We start from the raw sequence: 22,390 nt of genomic DNA, 5'->3' as shown, positions 1-22,390 counted from the left end.
AAATATTTAATCATTTAATCATGTTATACGTCAAATCCTAAGAACCTAAGAATGTAAGAATTGCCAAATTGGGTCAGACCCAGTATCCCACTTCCAACAGTGGCCATTCCAGGTCACAATTATCTGGGAGGATCCCAAAAAGTAACAAGATTCCATTCCAGGCAGTGGCAGACTGAATATCTAAAATCTTCTCATTGGCTCCCTATCCAGCTTATAATTGAAAAAGAAAAACGCCTATATTGCGACCCAAATCGGGAGATAGACGTTTATCTCACAAAACGGATAAAGCAGTATAATCGAAAGCCGAATTTGGACGTTTTCAACTGCACTCCGTCGCGGATGAGTACAAAGTTGATGGGGCATGTCGAAGGTGTGGTGAAGGTAGAACTGGGGCGTGGTTATCGGGCGATCAGAGATGGGCGCCTTTCGCCGATAATGGAAAAAAAATATGCGTTTTTAGCGAGAATTTAGGGCACTTTTCCTGGACCCTGTTTTTCCACGAATAAGGCCCCAAAAAGTGCCCTAAATGACCTGATGACCACTGGAGGTAATCGGGGATGACCTCCCCTGACTCCCCCAGTGGTCACAAACCCCCTCCCACCACAAAATATGCCGTTTCACAACTTTTTATTTTCACCCTCAAATGTCATACCCACCTCCCTGGCAGCAGTATGCAGGTCACTGGAGCAGTTATTAGGGGGTGCAGTGGACTTCAGGCAGGTGGACCCAGGCCCATCCCCCCCACCTGTTACACTTGTGCTGGTAAATGGGAGCCCTCCAAACCGCCCCCCAAACCCACTGTACCCACATGTAGGTGCCCCCCTTCACCCCTTAGGGCTATAGTAATGGTGTAGACTTGTGGGCGGTGGGTTTTGAGGGGGATTTGGGGGGCTCAACACTCAAGGGAAGGGTGCTATGCACCTGGGAGCTCTTTTACCTTTTTTTTTTTGTTTTTGTAAAAGTGCCCCCTAGGTGCCCGGTTGGTGTCCTGGCATATGAGGGGGACCAGTGCACTACAACTCCTGGCCCCTCCCACGAACAAATGCCTTGGATTTATTCGTTTTTGAGCTGGGCGCTTTCATTTTCCATTATCACTGAAAAACAAAAACGCCCAGCTCACAAATTCTTGAATAAAACATGGACGTCTATTTTTTTCGAAAATACGGTTTGGTCCGCCCCTTCACGGACCCGTTCTCGGAGATAAACGCCCATGGAGATAGACGTTTTTGTTCAATTATGCCCCTCTATGTCTCACCGTGTCACTTATAAAAAAAATTTCTATTGATATTTAAATCGCTTACTACTTCCGAACCCCTTTACCTCCTGAAACATCTCACCCCTTATACTCAAACTAGAGCACTTCGTTCTGCCTAGCTTAATCAACTTACTGTTCCATCACCTCGAGAACGTTACCACAAGCATAACATCACACCATGCTTTCTTTTCAAGGTCCTAAACTTTGAAATTCCCTGCCCACTCACTTAAGACAGATTACTTTTCTCCTCCTCTTCGAAAAAGAACTCAAAACGTTTCTTTTTCAAGATGCTCATATCTACTTCCTCTTCTGATTGGGCTACAGATACCTGAAACTCAGACTTCCCTACCATTTGTTCTCTCCTCTTTACCCTTCTTTCCTATCTATTTTAGTTCCACCGCAGTGGCGTAGCCACAGGTGGGCCTGGGTGGGCCAGGGTCCACCCACTTTGGACTCAGGCCCACCCAAAATTGTGACACTCTTGCTATGGCTGGTGGGTATTCCCAAACCTTGTCAGCTGAAGATTTTCTGTCCTTGGGCAGGCCAGCGCTCTTCCAAATGTCAGCCAGCAGCACTTTCCTTGAGCTGACGCTAAGACCGGCCCTTCTGCACATGCTCAGTTTTCACACAAGCAAAAGCACTGAACATACATGGCGTGCCGGCAACAGCATCAGTTTGAGGCAAGTGCTGCCGGCTGCCATTTGGAAGAGTGCTGGCTACTCGAGCAGTAGTAGGAAATCTTCAGCTGGCAGAGTTTAGGGATCCCACCAGCTCAAGTATTTGAGGTGGAGAGGTGGAGAGAAGAGCAAACTGAAGGGGTACCGGGGGGGGGGGGGGGGAATTTCATGCCCACCCACCTTGGGCTCAGGCCCACCCAAAATTGACTATCTGGCTACGCCCCTGTTCCACCGTAACCCCTTTTGTTTCATGTTAGTTCAATATGTCGGTTGCTCTTGCTCTGTTCTGTTTTTAGATTGTACGCCGCCCAGATGGCTTGCTGTTGGGCGGGACAGAAAATTTTAATAAACTCGAAACTTATCTCTTAACGGACTAAACCTCAACCCTAACAAATCCAAGATCTTGCTGATAGGCGGCTCTGTAATTTCATCTTTATCCACTCCCATCATTATGTCAGAAATACATACTCCATTATCACGAGCTATTAAAATTTTAGGTGTCACTTTTGACAATACAGTGTCTTTTTGCTTATATGTAACTACTAGTAAGAAATGCCCGTTTCGGGGAAAAATGAAACGGGCGCTAGCAGGGTAATCCCCCCCACCGTCCTCCCTCCCGAGTTCCAGACGCCCCCTCCGTGCCTCCCTTCCAAGTTGCACACCTCTCCTCTCCCTCCCTCCGTCCCTCAGTGATGTGGTTGCGAGTTTGCGAAGTTCGGTACACTCTCCCAGCAGCTGTCAGAGAATGTGTGGAAGTCGTCCGTTGTGTGTTCGCCGCCCCGCCCTCTGCGTCATCGCGTGTTGACGCGAGGGCGTAGGTACACTGACTGCAGGCCCGCCCCGCCCTCAACGTCATCGCGTTTTGACGCGAGGGCAGAGCTACAGTGACTGTAGCCTGTAGGCCAAACCGGATATCTCGGGCGACTCAAGTTTCCGGCTTGAGGCTTCAATGGAACGTTGGCGGTGCCTTTTATATATATAGATCATTATTAAAACCTGTTTTTTCAAAGTTAGGTTGATATATCAAGAGCGACATTTATTTACAACCTCTGCACTTAAAATCCTCATCTAGTCTCTAGTTATTTCACAACTAGATTACTCAATTAATGCTTGATATGGAGCTTGCTCACCCTTTCTTTACCAAAATATCAACAAAAAGCAAGACAATTTCCCTCTATTCTCGTGTTACAGAGGAAAAGGCTTCAGACACTCAGTGAGCCAATATTTTAAATTTATAGGCTCACTGACTCGTTTAGCGGCTGCAATTTCTCCGCATACTTAGCCTACCACGAGCATCCTCATTAGCCAAAAACCTCTGCATTCATTTTTATAACTTTTTTTTGAAACTTTTTTAGTCCTTAATAGTGTCACTTTATTTCAATCAACTTAAAAGGTACACTTATCTTCTGCTGCTTTCTCATACAGGACTCCCGGCACGCCCTACAGCGAGCTCCCGTTTCGCCAACAGCTTCTTAAGGAGCAGTACTGTTTATCTCTAAGGATATATAACAAGCAGATTATTATAATCTCAAAGAGGGTAGAGAAAATCAATTACCAACAGCTAGAAAACTTACTTGAGAACTTCCTGTACTAACAAAATGCAGCGTCCTATCTTTCTAAAATGGCGGACGCTATTTATCATGACGCCGTCGATGTCTATCCAATCATATTCTCTTTACTATTTAAAGGGCTAGGTAAGCTGAACACACTAGAAAAAAACTTTCCAGTCTACTCTTGTATTGAGCCCTATAGGATTTAAAGTTTGCAGTCTGTGTATCCATCTTTGTTCTCTGCGGATGAGTAACTTGTCCCTGTCTCCGCCCCGGCTAGATTACAACTAGATTACTGTAATTCTCTTCTTTATGGTTCTAGATCTCAAGATCTTCGTAGACTACAAAGACAGTAGTTCAGAATTCAACAGTATGTCTATTTATTTATTGCATTTGTATCCCACATTTTCCCACCTTTTTGCAGGCTCAATGTGGCTTTCAATACATCATGAATGGTGGAAATATAGACATTTAGTGTTACAGAATAATCTTGGGTAACAGGATAATGATAAAACTTGATAGTAATATAACAAGCAGATATTATAAGACAGTTCTGAATATATGTGGAGGAGTGGTGTATGTTCACATTTGTTGATCTTTGTGGTATGCCTTATTAAAGAGATGGGTCTTCAGTATTTTGCGGAAGTTGGTTAGTTCGCAAATCATTTTTAAGTTGCGCGGCAGTGCGTTCCATAACTGTGTGCTCAAGTAGGTAAAGTTTGACGCATGCATTAATTTGTATTTTAGACCTTTGCAGTTGGGGAAGTGCACATTAAGGAATGTGTGGGATGATCTTTTAGCATTCCTGGATGGTAAGTCTATCAGGTCTGACATGTAGGCTGGTGCGTCTCTGTGAATGATCCTGTGAACTAGGGAGCATACTTTGAACATGATACGTTCTCATAAAACTGATCCTTTTACACCATTGCTTTGACCTGAACACTGGTTTCCACTTTCACATCGTATCACTTATAAAGTACTACTACTGACATATAAAATTTATCACTCTGGACAATCTCTCTACCTTTCTCGTTATACTATATGCACCAATCAGATCCCTCAGTTCATCACAGCATAATTGTCTCCTTGTTCCAACTTACCAACAAATTTGTCTTGAGACTATTTGTTGTAAAATTTTCATTGTTAATGGACCCCTCTGGAATATGCTTCCTTTGCACCTTCATTTTGGAATCTTCTTTCTCACAATTATTTTTTTTAATTAAGCATTTAGGGCCCTGTTTACTAAGCAACGTTATAGGCGCGTTAACGTTTTTAACACGCGTTAACCATGTTCGTGCCTACAATATTCCTATAGGTGCCTACATGATTAGTGTGCACGCTAAGTGTAGTCACGCCAAAAACACGAATGCACCTTAGTAAACAGGGCCCTTAGTATCTATAACACAAGCAATTCAATACTTGTTACAGTAATACAGAGAAGAAATAATCAAAACCATTATAAATACATCTGAAGAAACATTTATCTCTTCCTTAGACCACAATCAAAGGTTGAGGGGCGCGTCTAAAGGCAAGGAGGTCATTCTAGAAGAAAACTAAAAAAATAATAGGCATAACTTAGCGTGAGAAGCCCCTCATCTCTCCTAATTTAAAATAGCATTAAAACATTTCTATTTTCAGATGCAGATGACATAACATAACATAACATCGCCAAAATTCACCCTTTCCTTTCTGAGCACGCTACCAGAACCCTCATCCACACTCTCATCACCTCTCGCTTGGACTACTGCAACTTGCTTCTCACCGGTCTTCCACTCAGCCATCTCTTTCCTCTTCAATCTGTTCAAAATGCTGCTGCACGATTAATATTTCGCCAAAGTCGCTATGCCCATATCAGCCCTCTTCTGAAGTCACTTCACTGGCTCCCTATCTGTTTCCGTATACAGTTCAAGCTCCTCTTATTAACCTATAAGTGCATTCACTCTGCTGCCCCTCACTACCTCTCCACCCTCATCTCTCCCTACACTCCTTCCCAGGAACTCCGTTCACTAGGCAAATCTCTCCTAATTGTACCCTTCTCCCCCATCGCTAACTCCGGGCTCCGTTCCTTTTATCTTGCCGCACCTTATGCCTGGAATAGACTCCCTGTGCCATTGCATCAATCTCCATCCCTGGCGCTTTCAAATCCGGACTAAAGGCCTACCTGTTTGATGCACTATATGCCGGCTGCAAAGAACAAATAATCAAAAAACTCCAGACAGCCCAGAACACTGCAGCTAGACTCATATTTGGCAAACCTAAATTTGAAAGTGCCAAGCCCTTACGAGAAAAATTACACTGGCTTCCACTTAAGGAACGCATCACGTTCAAAATATGTTCACTAGTTCACAAAATTATCCATGGAGACGCACCAGCTTACATGTCTGACCTAATAGACTTACCACCTAGGAATGCCAGAAGATCATCCCGCACATTCCTTGATCTGCACTTCCCCAGTTGTAAAGAAATGAAATATAAATCAATGCACGCGTCAAACTTCACCTACTTGAGCACACAGTTATGGAACGCACTGCCGCGCAACTTGAAATCGACCTAAGAAAGAACGAACTTCCGCACGCTACTGAAGACCCATCTCTTTGAAAGAGCATACCAAAAAGACCAACCCAAGTGAACATACACTACACAACTCGCCTATTTAATCTCAGAACACTCTTCCACTACTCATGATGTATTGTAAGCCACTTTGAGCCTGCAAAGAGGTGGGATAAGGTGGGATACAAATGCAACAAATAAATAAATAAATAAATAATGTATTTCGTTTATATTTCAAACATATGCAAGCCAATTTTGGAGGGGGGGGGGGAATTCAGATTTACCCGGATCTAAATAGAGATACACAGAAGCGAAGGCGAGAGTTTTTGGCTTTAAAACCGAGGACTCTCGCTTTAGGAGGGATATATTAGATGCCTGGTAACAATTAATAACATTAGTTATGTTTTCCTTGACCCCCAAAAATTGGCTGAATTTGTAATCTCTAAGGAAAGGGGAAATGTTCAACCCTGAATGACCTACTACTACTACTACTATTTAGCATTTCTATAGCGCTACAAAGCGTACGCAGCACTGCATAAACATAGAAGAAAGACAGTCCCTGCTCAAAGAGCTTACAATCTAGTAGACAAAAAATAAAGCAAACAAATCAATTAATGTGTAGAGGAAAGAGGAGAGGAGGGTAGGTGGAGGCGAGTGGATACAAGTGGTTACGAGTGAAAAGCAATGTTAAAGAGGTGGGCTTTCAATCTAGATTTAAAGATGGTCAAGGATGGGGCAAGACGTAGGGGCTCAGGAAGTCTATTCCAGGCATAGGGCGCAGCAAGACAGAAGGAGCGAAGTCTGGAGTTGGCAGTAGCGGAGAAGGGAACAGATAAGAAGGATTTATCAAGGGAACGGAGTGCACGGGAAGGGGTGTAGGGAAGGACGAGTGTGGAGAGATACTGGGGAGCAGCAGAGTGAGTACATTTATAGGTTAGTAGAAGAAGTTTGAACAGGATGCGAAAACGGATAGGGAGCCAGTGAAGCGACTTGAGGAGAGGGGTAGTATGAGTAAAGCGACCCTGGTGGAAGACGAGTCGGAGAGCAGAGTTTTGAACCGACTGGAGAGGGGAGAGGTGACTAAGTGGGAGGCCAGCAAGAAGCAGATTGCAGTAGTCCAAACGAGAGGTGACAAGGGTGTGGATGAGGGTTTTGATAGAGTGCTCAGAAAGAAAGGGGCGGATTTTACGGATGTTGTAAAGAAAGAAACGACAGGTCTTGGCGATCTGCTGGATATGAGCAGAGAAGGAGAGAGAAGAGTCAAAGATGACCCCAAGGTTTCGAGCTGAGGAGACAGGGAGAATGAGAGAGCCATCAACAGAAATAGAAAACGGGGAGAGCGGGGAGGTGGGTTTGGGGGTGAAAATGAGAAGCTCGGTTTTGGTCATATTTAATTTCAGGTGGCGTTGAGACATCCAGACAGCAATGTTAGACAAGCACGCTGAAACTTTGGTTTCAGCGTGCTTGTCTCATAGGAAGTTGCTGTTTGTACCTTCTAGTGGGCGTATAACGCTCGCCCCTCTGAATGATTGCTTTTTTTTTTCCAAGTCAGATGAGGTGGATTCCACCTCTGCTGTGCTTTCTTTTTTTTTTTCCTTTATCTTGTTCCCAAATTATGGTGGTCAATATGTATATTGCGAAGGATGTAAAAAGAATTGAAGCGGTGCAAAGAAAAGCTACGAGAATGGTAAGGGATTTGCGTTACAAGACGTATGAGGAGAGACTTGATGACCTGAACATGTATACTCTGGAAGAAAGGAGAAACAGGGGTGATATGATACAGACGTTCAAATATTTGAAAAGTATTAATCCGCAAACGAACCTTTTCCGGAGATGCGAAGGAGGTAGAACGAGAGGACATGAAATGAGATTGAAGGGGGGCAGACTCAAGAAAAATGTCAGGAAGTATTTTTTCATGGAGAGAGTAGTGGATGCTTGGAATGCCCTCCCGCGGGAGGTGGTGGAGATGAAAACGGTAACGGAATTCAAACATGCGTGGGATAAACATAAAGGAATCCTGTTCAGAAGGAATGGATCCTCAGGAGCTTAACCGAGATTGGATAGCAGAGCCGGTAGTGGGAGGCAGGGCTGGAGGTTGGGAGGTGGGGATAGTGCTGGGCAGACTTATACGGTCAGTGCCAGAGCCGGTGGTGGGAGGCGGGGCTGGTGGTTGGGAGGCGGGGATAGTGGTGGGCAGACTTATACGGTCAGTGCCAGAGCTGGTGGTGGGAGGCGGGGCTGGTGGTTGGGAGGCGGGGATAGTGGTGGGCAGACTTACACGGTCTGTGCCCTGAAAAGGACAGGTACAAATCAAGGTAAGGTATACGCAAAAAGTAGCACATATGAGTTTATCTTGTTGGGCAGACTGGATGGACCATGCAGGTCTTTTTCTGCCGTCATCTACTATATTACTATGTAATATGTATATGAATATTTCTTGTCTCTCTAATTTAAATGAAGAGAAATTTATTTCTGTTGTATTTCAATTTTAAATCCTGCATTTATATTGATATGAATGTACCATTTTGAAAATTATAAATAAAAAAAAAAATAAAAATAATTGGGAGGTTTTTGGCAATGATTGGTCTGAGTCAGTAGGCAGCTGTGGTACTTAAGTTAAAGCAACTGAGTGGAATGTCCACAGCACAAGCCTTTGAGTGCTGAGGCTTTTTTTCTCCCTTTTGGATAAAATTTTTTTTTTAAAAGTAGAAAATTGAAAACTGTGTATTATAATATTTTAGTGAAAAGACTGACATTATAATTCATAGCATTTGGACAGGTTTTTTGAGTTTCCACATGATTTTTGTATTTATTTATTGTAAGCCACATTGAAGTCGAGTACGTTCGGGATAATGTGGGGTATAAATGTCAACATAAATAAATAAATAAATAGAATATTTCCCCAATTTTGGATGAAATACATTGGTTGCCTATTTCTGCAAGGATTACTCTCTGAGCCCATACGTCAAGCCCCCTCCCTGCCCATCTTCAAATCTTTACTCAAAGCTCACCTCTTCAATGTCGCTTTCGGCACATAACCATTACACCTCCATTGAGGAAATCTAGACTAACCCAACTTGACATTTCGTCCTTTAGATTGTAAGCTCCTTTGAGCAGGGACTGTCCTTCTTTGTTAAACTGTACAGCGCTGCGTAACACTAGTAGCGCTATAGAAATGTTAAGTAGTAGTAGTAGTACTTTTAAGTCACTATGTCTAGTTTATTAGATCTTCTGTATGGGCACCCCTAAATATCTCTCTGTTGTGCTTCGTAAACAAGTGTCTCAGCACTTATGACATTTGTCACATCATTGCTTCCTTCAGCTTCCTTCATTGAGCCTTGCCAAACTGACTTCAACAAAGAATAGAAGCTTTTGCTGTGTTGGACTTTTATTGTGAAACTCTGCCAGTCGAACTTAGTAGTATTACTAGTTATGTTGGTTTTTGCGAAGCCTTAAAGACTTGGCTTTTGAAGAGCACTTTTGACAGTCTTTCAGAATGTGAGGGAAGCAATGCATTACTACGTTTATTTATGTATTTTTAGGATTTATTTACCGCCTTTTTGAAGGAATTCACTGAAGGAATCAAACATGAGCATTAGACAGTTACAGCAACAAAATATTCAAATAACAATACAAAGTATGGCATAGTATACTACTTACAATGTCAACACAATAATAGAACATTTTAATTGATAGTGAAGGGTAAAGCAAAAATGGAACATATAGATAGGTAAGAGAGTAAGAAGATTTAAAAAGCAAGGTGAGTAATTTAAAGAAAGGTGCACATGAGGTCAGAGAGATGGTTAAATATTGTCTCAGCTAGGGTAGGAGTGGATAAACATGTCCTGCCAGAGCTGCTGAGAGGAGGGGGGCAAAATTCCCCAGGCCCGGGCCTCCAGGGGGGGCCCAGCACAGGGGTCTCTCAGTCTCTCCTGCTCCTGACAGGACCCAGGTGATCGTGTCCCGACAGGAGCAGGAGCGAGAACTCCGGCGCCAGGCCCCCCCTTGCATTGCCTGCCTAGCAGCTGCTGGGCCCTCAGGCTGTGAATGCTGAGTTTTGAGACTGAGCATGTGCGAACTGAGGAAAGCAGCCATGGGGCAAGCAATGGTGGGTAGATGAAAGAGTTGTGCTGCCTGCAGCTGGGGGGGGATGATGTCACTTTGGGTGGGAGAGAGGGGGACAGCGGCGATGACAATTTTGGGGGAGCGGCGGTGGCCCTGCCCCGGGTCTGGCTCAGTCTCTCAGCGGCCCTGTGTCCTGCTGCAGTATGTACTTATTGGGCTAGAGTCCTATATATGGTGCCTGACAATTCCGCGGGGAAAAAAATATGCCTAGACGTATTTTGTAAAGTACGCCTAATTTTTATATAGAATATCACTGAGCGCCTCTCCACATGACCAAATGTAGTCGTGGCCATTTAAATCCTTATGCCTTAATTAGTTACAGAGTGGGTGTTTTCTATAGCAACGCGCATAGATTTTAGGATGGCCACACCCTGCCCTTGGCCTCGCCCCCTTTTCAACTATGCGACTTAGAATTTAGGCGCACCACATTACAGAGTACGCTTAGCAAGTTGTGCACGTAAATCTTAATGCCAATTAGTGCTGATAACATCCAATTAGCAGCACTGATTAGCTAGTTAACCAATTAAGTTACACGCATTGTTATAGAATTAAAGTGTTGACATTATACCCTACACTGTCAATTAAAATGTTCTATTATGTATTGTGTTGACATTGTAAGTAGTATACTTTGCCATACTTTGTATTGTTAGAATATTTTTACTGCTGTAACTGTCTATTGCTCATGTTTGATTTATTCTTACTGTACACTGCCTTCAGTGAATTCCTTCAAAAAGGTGGTAAATCCTAATAAATACTGTAAATAATGATGTATAAATATAGAATCCTGGGGATTACATATCACATTGCTATTTGGTTATATTATGTTGTTATACTTTTGTGCATTGAATTTTTGTTTTATTATGTTACTGTATATTTTTATTTATTTATTTATTTGTTACATTTGTATCCCACATTTTCCCACCTATTTGCAGGCTCAATGTGGCTTACATAGTACCATAGAGGCGTTCGCCAATTCCGGGTGAGAAACAAATACCAAAGTGTTGTTGTGGTCGAATAAGGTTATATCATTTTGCAGATTGTGTTTGTAAACCGCTTTAAAACCTTGTTGCATTAAGTGGTATATTGAGTTATTAAATCAAAGCAAAGGGTAATTATGCAAGCTCAGGAAAGGGAAATCATTTTGTTGGGGTGGTGTTTCTATAGTGATTCCTGGCCTTTCTTAAATCAGGTTTCCTCATACTCAGAGAGGTGTGGTAGCCGTGTATATACTATCTGCTAACACATTTGCTTATTTCCGATCTGACGAAGAAGGGCAACCTTCGAAAGCTAATCAAGAAATGTATTAAGTTATGTCCAATAAAAAAGGTATCATCTTATTTTCTTTTCCATGTTTTATTTTGTTTGATTTCTATTGATAACCTCATACTCAGAGAAATGACGGCCTTCCAGGGATGCAGTGGGTCCCCCAGCAAAGCTAAAATCCTAATACTGTAATTTTAATGTTGCTGTTAATAATATGGCTCTATTTTCTTCATATTTGGCAAACATGCTTTAATGTGGTCACTTTTGAAATGCAGCTTCTGAGAAAAAAAGGCCTTTTGTCTCCCGTAAGAGGCCTGTCTACCCTGCCCCTCACCATCCACAGGGTAATTTACTTTTTATTTTAAAATTTTAGAATACACATACAGGATAAACAATTCCATAATAGGAAAGCATCTCAATGCAAGAGAAACTACAAATAAAGAGAAAAAAAAGAATATATGAAAGGCTGGCTCCTACGCTTTTACTAGCATCGCTGTGAATCTTCCCACAAACCAGTGATGTAACCTTGTAGTAACAAGAGCATGAATCAAAGCTGCCAAATCTTATACTCTAATAAAGGCCTTAACCATCATAAAAGTCTCAAACGAGCAAAGGATGCCTGAACCATTTTTATAGTTTGGTCTTTAAATTCCTGGAATCCTTACCGATATGTTTGGGGAAATATTGACCCCCGCCCACAACTGGTGTTACCTACAGATCCTTTTGATCATCTGAAAACCATACAAGACAAGATTTTTCCAAATTTAATTTCAACTGGGCTTTCCTAAACCAAGTGGATAATTTGGACAAACATTGGTTGAAAATATTTAATCCTGCCTGCTGACTTTTACCCACCTCTACCCACAACTGTGCATCATCTGCATACATGTGACAAGGTATTTCAAAATCATCTACATGAGAATATGAAACCCTTAAACAGGAGAAAGAGAAAAATACAAGACATAAGCATCGCCACACTGGGACAGCCCAAAGGTCCATCTAGCCTAGACCCTGTCTCCGACAGTGGCCAATCCAGGTCACAATCACCCGACAAGATCCACGGAGCAAAGCATTTTGTACTGCTTGTCCCAGGAATAGTGGATTTTTCCCTACGTCCATTTAATACCATTCTATGGCCTTTTCCTTCAGGAAGCCGCCCAAACCTTTCTTAAACTCTGCTAAGCTAACCGCCTTAACCACATTCTCCGGCAACGAATTCCAGAGTCGAATTACGCACTGAGTAAAGAAACATTTTCTCTTATTTGTTTTAAACTTACTGCACTCCAGCTTCATCGCATGCCCCTTGTCCTAGTATTTTTGGAAAGCGTAAACAGACGCTCCATAACTATCTTTTCCACTCCACTCATTATTTTATATACCTCTATCATATCACCCCTCAGCCGCCTTTTCTCCAGCTGAAGAGCCCCAGCCACTTTAGCCTTTCCTCACAGGAAAGTCGTCCCATCCCTTTAATCATCTTTGTCGCCCTTCTCTGCACCTTTTCCAATTCCACTATATCTTTTTTGAAGTGCGGCGACCAGAATTGAACACAATACTCTAGGTGCGGTTGCACCATGTACCAATACAGTGGCATTATAATATCCGCATTTTTGTTTTCCATCCCTTTCCTAATTATACCTAACATTCTATTCGCTTTTTTAGCCGCAGCAGCACACTGAGCAGAAGATTTCAACATATAATCATTGATGACTCCCACGTCCCTTTCTCGTTCCGTGACTCCTAACGCTGAACATATACAAAAATATTGAACAGATAGGCCAACAACATATCTTTATACATCACCTAGGGGGTCTTTTACAAAGGTACGGTACCGTTTTTAGCGTGCATTAATGATTAGCGCATGCTAAACACCAGAGATGCCCATAGGAATATCTGGGTATCTAGTGTTTAGTGCATGTTAAAAATGCTAGTGTGCCTTTGTAAAAGGACCCCCTAATAACTTTAGACTTCTCATCAAGAAACTGTTTAAGGGAAAGGGACTTGATAAACTGCCATTCTGTGGTTATAATCAAAGCGGTTTATATTTTATATACAGGTACTTTTTATGTACCCGGGGGTAATGGAGGGTTAAGTGACTTACCCAGAGTCACAAGCAGGCAGATGATCAAAAGCCCCACGCTGTTCCAAACAGCGCTCTAAAATAGCGCTGGAACAGCGCTGGGCGCTATTAGACCTATGATCAGAGATAATGCAAGGATTCCAGTCTAATATGGGAAGGAAGAAAATTCCAAAGTTAGGGTCCGAGGTAGCTGAAGGCAAATTCATTGGAAATATGTAAGTGGGGAGAGGAAGGGCAAGATTATTACGGGAGGAACAGAAAGAATGGGTGGGAACATAGAAAATGAGAAGGTTGTTGATATAGGAAGGGACGAGGGAAGGCAACTTTTGAAGACCAACAGGAGGATCTTGAACGTAATATGGGCGGAGACATTTGAGAAACCGCTTTCCTGTGGTACAACCAAAGCAGTTTACATATTATATACAGGTAATTTCTCTGTCCCTAGTGGGCTCACAGTCTAAAATCTCAAGCGTATTCATTGTGGGAATCCCGAAAATCCAGCCAGGTAACCAGTGTTTGATGTGAACAGTGGCGTAGGAAGGGAGGCGCTGGGGCGGTCCGCCCCGGGTCCACGCCGCTGGGGGGGTGTTGGTGCCTCGCTGGTTCCTTGCTCTCTCTCTGCCCCAGAACAGGTTACTTCCTGTTCCGGGGCAGAGAGAGCAAGGAACCAGCGAGGCGCTGACACCCCCTAGCGGCGTGCACTCGGCAGATTGGCCCGCCCCTCACCGCCTTCCAGGTATGTTCTCGCGGGGGGGGGGGGGGGTTTGCGCTAGGGAGGGGGGAAGGTGCGTCGTGCTGCACCCGGGGGGGGGTGCGCAGCGGCGACCCGCCCCGGGTGTCAGCTGCCCTCACGACGCCACTGGATGTGAAGGCATAAATGCATGCGCCTAACTGCAGCACTTTATGCGCATAAATGTCAGACATTCCCATGCTCTGCTCCTGTATCTCCCCCTGTGAATTTTATTTATTTATTTTTTTTTTCAATTTCCATTTTGCTTACACCTTTTTCAGTAGTAGCTCAAGGTGAGTTACATTCAAGTACACTGGATAGTTCTCTGTCCCAGGAGGGCTCACAATCTAGGTTTGTACCTGAGGCAATGGAGGGTTAAGTGACTTGCCCAAGATCACAAGGAGCAGCAGTGGGATTTGAACCGGCCATCTCTGGATTGCAGGGCCGGTGCTCTAGCCACTGGGACACTGCACCAGTGGCCACCCTACCATTAGGCCACCTGAAGCAGGGGCCTCAGGTGGCACTCTGCAGGGAGCAGCACTCTCCAGTTCCCTCCTCAACCCTCTTCCCCATGTTCACCTTATTTATTTCTTTTCCAAAAGGCGGTAGTGACGGTGGCAGTGATTCCCATAGGCTGCCCTGCCACAGTGCTGCTGGCACCGGCCTTTTCACCCAAGTGCAGCCCACCTCTTGATGTAATTTCCTGTTTCTTCAGAGGCATGATGCACAGTAGAGTGAAGAAGAGGCCGATGCAGCCTATGGGAATCACTGCTGCCACATTTTGGAAAAGCAATTAATAAGATAAACATGGGGAACTGGGAGAGGAGGGAAGGGGGCGATGCCAAACTGGACATGGGTGGCATCTCATCCCTGCCTCGGGTGGCAGATTGCCTTGGGCCGCCCTGATTTACACCCTAAAGTAAGTTATAGGACACTGCTGAGCATGTGGCCAGCACTTACACATGTGTAACTATTAGTATTCTACGTCGTCCTCCTAATTCTATGTCGTCCAAATTGAGTGTGCAATTTGGGTGAGCGTGCGCAATTTAATTGAGGTAATTAGTGCCAATAATTGGCATTTTAACAAGCAGTTATTGGCACTAATTAGATTTAATTGGAACTTGCATACACAAATTTAGTCACAGGATCTGCAAATGGCCACGCCTGCAGTTAGACGTGATTCCTGGGTATAAGCGCTATTCTATTTAATTTAATGATGACCCCACTTGCTAAGTCCCCATCCAATCGAGGCTTAAACCCCTTTCTATATGCAGACGACGTCATTATTTTAATACCTTACAGATTGAATCCATCGGAAATTGCTAACGAAATCACAAACAGCATGAACACCATGGATTCCTGGGCGACGGCATTTAAATTAAAACTCAACAAAGAAAAACATACTGCCTCATACTATCTTCCCAACATCGCACAAATCACCCCTCAACCATCATGACCCGGAACTATACTCCCCCAATTTCAAATAATCTGAAAATCCTCGGCATTACCATAGATAGCAACCTAACACTAGAGACTCAAGCCACAATCACTACAAAGAAAATGTTTCACACAATGTGGAAACTTACACGCATAAGACAATATTTCCTGGCTGAAACATTTTGTTGCATAGTTCAAACAATGATATTATCCCATGTAGATTACTGCAAAGGAATATACACAGGATGCAAAGAACAAATCCTAAGAAAACTCCAAACTGCTCAGAACACGGCAGCCAGGTTCATCTATGGCAAAACACGATTTGAAAGCATGAAACCCCTTCGTGAAAACTTATACTGGCTACCTATAAAAGAAAGCATATCCTTCAAGATTTGCACTATGGTGTATAAAATCATCTATGGCCTAGCTCCAGGTTATATGACTGAGCTGATCGATCTACCTACTAGAAACACAACTAAATCAGCAAGGACATACTTAAACCTTCACTTCCCAAGATGCAAAAGACTGAAATATAAATCAACATACGCGTCAGGATTCTCCTACATATGCACACAGCTCTGGAACGCACTACCAAAAGACTTGAAAGCCACGAACACTCTTCTAAACTTCCGAAAAAACCTAAAGACTCACCTTTTCAAAAAGGCATACCTTACAGATCCAACATAGTCACCAAAAATTGAAAGACAGCACCGAAAATAGGAAATGAACAACACCCAATCCCTCTGCCGCAGGATCCTACCCCTTGCGGTCTGCTTGGGACGGTCCTTAATTGATCCATTACACTATATTTCACACTTTGTAACTGCTTACCCCGGGGTCCATTACTACCTCTCTGGAATTATGTAAACCACATTGAACCTACAAATGGGTGGGAAAATGTGGGATACAAATGTAACAATAAATAAATAAATAAACTCTATAAACCGCACCTAACTTTAAGCACAAATGTATAGCATGGCACTTTTTTCAGTGCTGATTTTTTTTAGGTGCCATATATTTATTCATTTGGATTTTGCTCACACTTTTTTCAGTAGTAGCTGTATATAATTAGGTCTGCCTCACCCATTTGGGCAGCGGAAGCCATGGGCTCTCTGTACTTAGAGAGAACTGCAAATCCCCTCTAGATGCTTAATTACCCCAACCTTAAATCTGTTCAGGTCTGCATAGACCAGGCTGTAGCTAGGTCTGTATTTAGAAAGGAACCCAGTATTCAATAGATATAATAAGATAGTTTATTATAATCTTACCAATAGCAGTACAGGCAAGTCAAGCATTCACATAATGGAACCGCATATCGTGGCACGTCCTCTCTCTCTCTAGCCTTCTGGAGTCTTCCTTCTCTGGTCGTCTTCTCCTCGTCTAATTTAATACCCCTCAAACTGCTGCTTATATACAATTTTGGCCCTATTCATTTCAATGGACCCCAGTCTCTCTCACCAGGGATCTTGGTTCTTATCAGTTGATCAGAATGACTTCATATGTTCCCAAACCTTCTTCTAGCCCCCCCTTTGGATGTTCTCACCCGGGGTGCAGCTGACCCAGTACTATCTCTACATAACCATAGCAACTCTTGCTCATGATGTCTTGCAGGTGCCAGTCTCAGGATTGTTTATAGAGTAGATTGTCCCCACCCCTGCCAGCTCTCAATTACCTCATCTCAGCACTTGCCACAGTGAAATGTAACTGTGTCAAAGGTGATCTCTGATTTTTACAAGCTAGCTCTCTTTTATATCAGAGATGGTTTTGATTTTAAGAGGCCTAGCTCTTATTATGAGCCATTGGCCTGTATTTTACTGAGAGCAAGGGCTAGCAAGGCTAACATATTTCTTCATAGCTCAAGGTGAGTTACTTTCAGGCACACTGGGTATTTCCCCATTCCTGGAGGGCTCACAATCTAAGAGCCCTGTTTACTAAGGTGTGCTAGCATTTTTAGAGGTGTCTCTAGCATTAGCATGTGCTAAAAATGCTAGCGTAGCTTGGTAAACAGGGCCCCTGAGTTTGTACCTGAGGCAATGGAGGGTTAAGTGACTTGCCCAATATCACAAGGAGCAGCAGTGGGACTTGAACTGGCCAATTGGATGTCAAAACAGGTGCTCTAACCAGTAGGCTACTCCTCCACTCCACTATATAGAATTGAATGTATGGCACCTAAAAAAAAAATCCGCACGGAAAACATTTCCGCCTAAGCATATTTTACAATCGGCGCCTAGATTTAGGCGTGGTATATAGAATACACTTAGTTGGTATCCCAGCGCCTAAAACTTAGTGCCTCCATTTACACCAATGAAAACATGGTGTAAATCCCAGTACGTAGATCTAGGCACAGATGGCCATATTGTATAACTACACGCGTAAATTTCAGAACGCCCATTTCCCCACCCATAACCAAGCCCCTTTTTGTCTGCATGCGTTAGAAGTTAGGTGCAGTGTGTTACAGAATATGCTTAGAAAGTTGTACATGTAAATTCTAATTATTGCAAATTACTGCTCATTATTGCTTGTTAAGTGCTGTTATCAATGCTAATTAGCTTGTTAAACCAACTAAGTTACGCGCGTTGTTATAGAATCCGCCTGGATTTTGGCAAAGATCTCTAGGCACTATATAAATCCTGGGGTATGCACATAATTGGCACTTAGTTCTATAGAATGAGGTATGTGTCTCGCTACAGTACCCTGTTCATCTGGGGTGTGGACACAAATCATAGGAGAACAATCTCTGTTCTAGTAAAGGCAACCTTTCGCCTGCTCTGATTTTCTGGGTTTTGGCAGAGCTATGTTCCTCCTTGGCTGTCCACTGCCGGCACGCCCACATGGTACATGTTTGCATGAGGCTGGGATATATTTATTTTGAAGTTATTCTCCCTACAAAACCAATATTTGGTGTGGCACATGGGGTGAGTGCTGAAACGGCCAAAGGACAGTCTGTCACCCGCGCCACCGATGATGACTCGGGAGGAATGTTAAGCACCTCCCAAGGCTTGAGACAAAACATACTATCATTTAAGTCACTTAACCCTCCGTTGCCCCATGTAAGCCGCATTGAGCCTGCCATGAGTGGGAAAGTGCGGGGTACAAATGTAACAAAAATAAAAATAAATATGACCCACTGCTCCTTACTGGAAGGGATTTATTTAGTTTATTTACAGTGTCTTGATATACTGCTGAACGAGCCAAAGCACAGAAACTATGCGGTTTAGAAAGCAACATTAAAATCGGCAGAGAGAGAGAGCAGAGGAAATGTGTGTAATTTGTGTGCTGTGTGCCCAAGATAACCCTTCTTCCATCACTTCAACATTTCAGTACCTTTGTCTCAGGGATTTGCCTTTCATTCATCAGTGCCAGTTCTGTGAGTGCTGTGGCCTGCAGCAGTGGTGTACCAAGGGGGGGGGGGGTGCGGTCCTCCCTGGGTGCGTGCCACTGGGGGGGTGCCGTGCATCTGTCGGCAACGCTCGTTCCCTGCTCCCTCTGCCCTGGAACAGGTTACTTCCTGTTCCGGGGCAGAGGGAGCAGGGAACGAGCGAAGCCGACAGGCGCGCGGCACCCCCCCAGAAGGTAAAAATGCACCCAGGGGGAGGTGTCTGTTCTTTCGCCGGGGGGGGGGGGTGTCCTTTCGCCGGGGGGAGGTGTCGCGCTGCACCCAGGGGGGGGGCACATCGGCGATCCACCCCGGGTGTCAGCCACCCTAGGAACGCCACTGGCCTGCGGTAGTGTGGGTGTGTGTTTTGGGCGCATGCTGGGCCCCTTCTTACCACGGCTGGGGGAAAAGATCATTTTTAATGGGCCAGGAAATGGACGTGCACAAAAATTAAAACTAGCACGGACCTATTTACGGCCTGAGCCCTTGACTTAGAGGTAAGGGCTGACACACTACTCGCATTGTAACTATGCAGCACTCACCGACATGGCAGCATGCCGAATACTGCTGGGAACGCCCCCCATAGTAGAAAATAGAAAAATATTTTCTACCGCGGGATTCGGCAAGCGCCAAACTCAATCACCGCTGGGCACACGTGCTACCCCAGCAGTACTGCTGATTTGGCACACGCTACCTGCACGTTAGCCCTCCTGTAACTTTGTAAAAGGGCCCTGTTTACTAAGGCATTTTTAGTAGTGATTGTGTCCAGAGAGGGGTAATTTCCATTGGGTTTACTACCCACCCACCCCCCAATCATTTTCAAAGGTTCATTGTGAATCTTCCCACAAACCAGTGATGTAACCTTGTAGTAACAAAGGCATGAATCAAAGTTGCCAAATCTTTATACTCTAATAAAGGCCTTAATCACCTTAAAAGTCTCAAAGGAGCAAAGGATGCCTGAACCACTTTTGCAATTTGATCTTTAAATTCCAATTTATAATTGAGCCAAATTCCTAGAATCCTTTCCAATATCTTTCAGGAAATACTGACCCCATTCACAACTGGTGTTACCTAGAGTTTTCCAAATTTAATTTCAATTGGGCTTTCCTAAACCAAGTGGATAATTTTGACAAACATGGGATGAAAATATTTCACCCACCTCTACCCACAACTGTACATTAACTGCATAAATGTGACAAGATATTCCAAAATCATCCATAAACGCAACAAATTAAATAAAAACACATTTTCTTCTTCCCCACGACAAAACTGGCAAACATCCAGCATCATTCTGATAAACTCGACTAGTCATACCCGAGGTGAAACCGGAAGAAGGGGCCTAGGGCGTGACTCAGATGCTCTGAAATAGTCTCTTGTTTGCAAAAAGAAAATATATTTATTAGACTGGTGAAGGTAAAGAACCAGTAACATAGATGGAAATATTCATTGATCCAGAGGATCCATTTATACTATCTGTCTGTGTGTGAGAAAAGTGAGCTTGTGGGGGAGGGGTGTATTCTGCATACCAGAAAAGAAAGCAGGAGAGGCTCCTTTTTTAAAAAAATGACACAAAACAAAAACAAGAAAAAGGGGAGCGACCACTGAGGTTCCAACTCTGGGATATTTATTGAAAATTAAACACTGTACAGAGACCCTTAAAACGATTCAACGCAGTTCTGCGTTTCGGTGCAGAAGGCGCCTGCCTCAGGAGTCTTAGGAATGATCTAATCTATCAACTTGTGTAGTTGTCAAAACAGCCAAACATGTCATGAAAAACACCAGGGTTGGAACCCCAGTGGTCATTCCTGCTTTTTTTGTTTTTGTTTTCTGTGTGCCAGACCAGGACAGGAAATTATGCTTAGCATTGTAACATGGTGTCAGAATTATTGAGCAGATTGTGCTGAATCAGATACAAATATATCACGTACTGTATGCTCCTTTTAATGAACATGCTCAGTTTCACTAAAAGGAGTGTGCAGGACGTGAGGGGAAGACAGAGCAGGGCAGGCAACGTGGCGGCGCCGGAGACCGGTGCTGGACAACACTTCAGCTGACAGGGGTTGGGGACCCCCACCAGCAAAACCAGGGACCTGCAGAATATTTGGGGGGTCCAGGCCCCCATGGTCCACCTAGCTACACCACTGCGCGATAGTGCCAGATTGGCATGTGACAAAGCAGTGGTAGCTTTACCGTCATTTTGTAAAAAGGCCCCTTAACTAGCTACGTTTTTTCACTGGCTCCTTATCCCCAGAAATTCAATGCCGAAGCCCAAACATGGTCCAGCATTGAATTTCCAATGATAAAACCAGTGGTGGTCAGCAAAACACTGATCACCACTGGCTGAATATCTGGTCCTATAATATCAATAATAATATTACATTGAAATTTATGGTAAGCTTGGAGGAGTGGGGAGGGCACACTTCAACATTAATTTGGTAGAGTGGAAGGTAGGTGCTGAAGATCCTGTTCCTAGGATGCATGAGATGTAAATCTGGTCCTGCTTGGAATGAAAAGCTTTTAATAATTAGTTGAAAAATAAATCTGGGTTTACTGCTCCCAGACAGTGAGAAGAAGATGGATAGATCCCTGAACACCCCTGCAAAGTGGTGGGAGAGAGGAACCGGCTGGAGTAGGGGTGATAATGAGGGAAACATCCAAAGGAAGCTCCCACACTGACATGACTTAGTACTGGAAATTCCCCAGCCAGAGTTAAAGGGAGTGTGATAAATACTTACCACAAGCATTCGCATGTTACACGCTTCCTGCAAGTGTCATGGAAAAGGAATCCCAGTGAGTTTGAAGCCTGAAAAGTGGATTACCTTATCCTAGCTCACAACACATTTACAGCTTGATGGAAATTCATTACAAATTGTTATCAATAGATATCAAACAAAATAAAACATGGAAAAGAAAATAAGATGATACCTTTTTTATTGGACATAACTTAATACATTTCTTGATTAGCTTTCGAAGGTTGCCCTTCTTCGTCAGATCGGAAATAAGCAAATGTGTTAGCAGATAGTATATATAAGAGAAACGTCAAAGCATTACTTTGACAGTCTGACAGAGTGGGAGGGTGGGGGTATGCATGGGGACATCAAAGCATTTCATTGATATTCTAACAGAATGTGTGTTGGTAGGTGAGAGGAGGGTAATAAACAGAGAAATACAGCTTTATGGTTTATAATGAGTTAGAAAACCCAGATCCTTATTAAGTCCTGTTTGTTGTGTGTCAAAATATTCAATCATTCTTATTTCAAAGGTCTTACATTCCTGTATTGTTTTAAAATTACCTTTCAGTATTCTTACTGTGAAATCACTGGTGCAGTGTTCTGGTCTCATGAAGT

The sequence above is a fragment of the Microcaecilia unicolor genome, chromosome 14 (assembly GCF_901765095.1).
Source record: "Microcaecilia unicolor chromosome 14, aMicUni1.1, whole genome shotgun sequence".
NCBI classification, from domain to species: domain Eukaryota; kingdom Metazoa; phylum Chordata; class Amphibia; order Gymnophiona; family Siphonopidae; genus Microcaecilia; species Microcaecilia unicolor.
Note: the sequence above shows the minus strand (reverse complement) of the source record.